The sequence below is a fragment of the Montipora capricornis genome, chromosome 10 (genome assembly GCF_036669925.1).
Source record: "Montipora capricornis isolate CH-2021 chromosome 10, ASM3666992v2, whole genome shotgun sequence".
Classification (NCBI taxonomy): domain Eukaryota; kingdom Metazoa; phylum Cnidaria; class Anthozoa; order Scleractinia; family Acroporidae; genus Montipora; species Montipora capricornis.
In genome coordinates, this window is record NC_090892.1 from 30,443,033 (window position 1) to 30,445,532 (window position 2,500).

A 2,500-nucleotide genomic window follows, 5' to 3' on the forward strand; every position below is an offset into this window, starting at 1 on the left:
TGTAACCAAATTCATGTCAAGGGTATATGACTACTACACAGTAGGAGTCCACAGCTGGGTTGTTAAGTTTAACTTTATATATCAGCTAATCCTTGAATATTGTAAAATCCTTTTCACAACTTTGAATCCTGAAATTGTCTGTGTGTATTACTTCTGTTTAGGCTATGAAGTGGACTATGTGGGCGACTTTCCTGATTTGCCAGCTGGTAACATTGTGGTCCGAGTTGTGCTTCTCCTTTGGACAGGAGACTACCCAGCTCAGTGTGAAGTTGGGAAGTTCATCAAAGGTGGAATACTAGCTTGTAGAAGAGATAAAGTTAAAGGTGAGATGTTTAAAATAAGATGATGTTTAACCTACAATAATATTAAGATCAACATCAAAACATAATCACTCAAAAAACTTTTCATTCAAAACTGCAGGTACTTTAAGACTGAACTTTTTCAAGTTTTGGCCAAAATTAAGGTCTGATGTTTGTTATGTATGACTGAAATTTTCCATACTCTTTCAAGAGAGCAGACAGAGAAAACAGATCAGGTAAAGCAATGTCCTTCCTTTTGCAGAATTTGAGACACTGTATATTAGCCAAACAAAAATCAAATTCTTAAATTGGAAGTTAACATGTTACTTAGCATCTGTAATTGAGACACTTTTTCACTTTAAGGAGAGTTAGAATCACGTTAATGGCAAACGTCAGATTGAAGTTTACAATTTCTCAGGTTAGCAAATGAGCTGTTTAAAACTGGTCAAAACAGTTCACTTTGGTGAGAGTGGTGAGAACCTACAGCAGCATTTTGTGAAGATATAATGAACAGCTAACTAATAGTAGACTTAAGAAAAAAGGAAAATTTGGTTACGTGGTACAAAATTATGTGTGCCATTTGCCGTAAACATGATTCTAAATCCCTGTATTCTCTTGATTATTTCCTGCTGGTCAGGAAGAGGTTACTTTCAGAAGAGGAATTAATAGATTTAAAAGTTCTTCTCTCTGATATATGCTTGAGATTAATGTCTTACCTCAAAATATTCTTAAATGATATCTTATATCTTTAATACTTGAACAGGAACTATTAATCCAGCAGGCGGGAGCCATTACTATTATGGACAAAACCGTCTCCATGCTAGATTTCCTTGGGAGGAACGAGAACTTGCAGCTGAACTTACAAAAATGAAAGAGATAGCCGAGGAACATCGCTCCTCAGTTCGTGAAAGATTAAGCAGAGAATCTGGCTACACCGGACTTAGCATTTTAACTCGTCTTTACAAACTGTATGGATTTGATGTCATTAAGGACATGGTATTCGACGTCATGCACAATCTCCCTTTAAACATTGTAGGAAATTATCTCAAGGACTTAATTGCGGAAGAAAAACTTGATGCTAAGGTGGTAGATGAAAGACTTGCAAAGTTCCCTTGGACGGCAGGTTAAGATTTTTTGTTTCTTTTTATTATTATTATTATTATTCATTAGCTTTTTTGTTTCACCATGCTGTAGTACATGAAACAAAATTGTAGCATACATGTCCAACTGAAACAAAAACACTCATTTTCTTTCAACAATTTTCATTGCCAACAAGAACAACAACATTACCTTTACAGTAATTCAAAGTAGACACTTTTCCATGCAAATGAAATAATTGGACATATGTGCCCCCTGAGTGGAAAAATTAAAGGGGACCAGGCATCCTAAGGCAGATTTTCCTGAAATAATCTTCAAGTTAACAATATCAGAAGTTACTGCAAAGACAAGTGTTTATGCTGCAAGCAATGATGTTCACCTGGTTATTTATGTGATGTATCCAATATTATTATTGTATTATAATACTAATTATCATACACTTTTAGTTGAAGTCTCCACCTACTCAAGGAGAAAAGTTTCACTGGGCATTACCTCAATTGTTTTTTTTTTAACTATTTAGAGCTGAAAGATGGGAGAATTCCCTTTGGATTGTCCTCCCACCTTGGCTATTGGAAGACTGAGGAGTACCAGAAGTTTTCCTACCCTGCCTCTGAAGTGATCCTGGCTGGCTTGTTAGAACCAATGGACTACCATTTGTGGCAGCTTACAGTGAGAATGACGGAGCTCATCTTTAACCATCGCAATATGTGGTCTCGTGACGACTTACAGTTGTTTTCAAACTTGGCAAATCGTTTCATCATTCTCAATGAGGAGCAACGAGGGCTGACGGCCTGTAAAATAACTGTCCACAATCTGCAGCATATTTCAGAAGATGCTTATCGTTTTTCGCACCCTGACAATTATTGGTGTTATCCCTACGAACGAGCTGTTAAGAGATACGTGAGCATTTCAAGTAATTTTAAGAATGCAGAATGTTCCTTTGCTAAACGTGAATCCTTCAGAGAACTACTCAAACTTGTGAGTGCTACAGTCTTACCTCAAGAAGTGTTCAGCTTCAAAGTTGATCTTCAAAAGGCTAGTTTGTTATATGTAAATGCAATAATAATTGTTGCAATATTAAGTTACATGTACAGTTAAGTAAA

At 36.2% G+C, this 2,500-nt stretch overlaps 1 protein-coding gene and 1 long non-coding RNA gene across 2 annotated transcripts in view; both read right to left on the minus strand.

The window, feature by feature from the left end:
• Positions 1 to 2,500, minus strand: part of LOC138020656 (uncharacterized) — a 27,686-nt gene that overhangs the window by 7,682 nt on the left and 17,504 nt on the right. The gene's annotated exons all lie outside the window — the stretch shown is intronic.
• LOC138019610 (uncharacterized) overlaps positions 1 to 2,500 on the minus strand; it is a 6,776-nt gene that overhangs the window by 2,405 nt on the left and 1,871 nt on the right. The gene's annotated exons all lie outside the window — the stretch shown is intronic.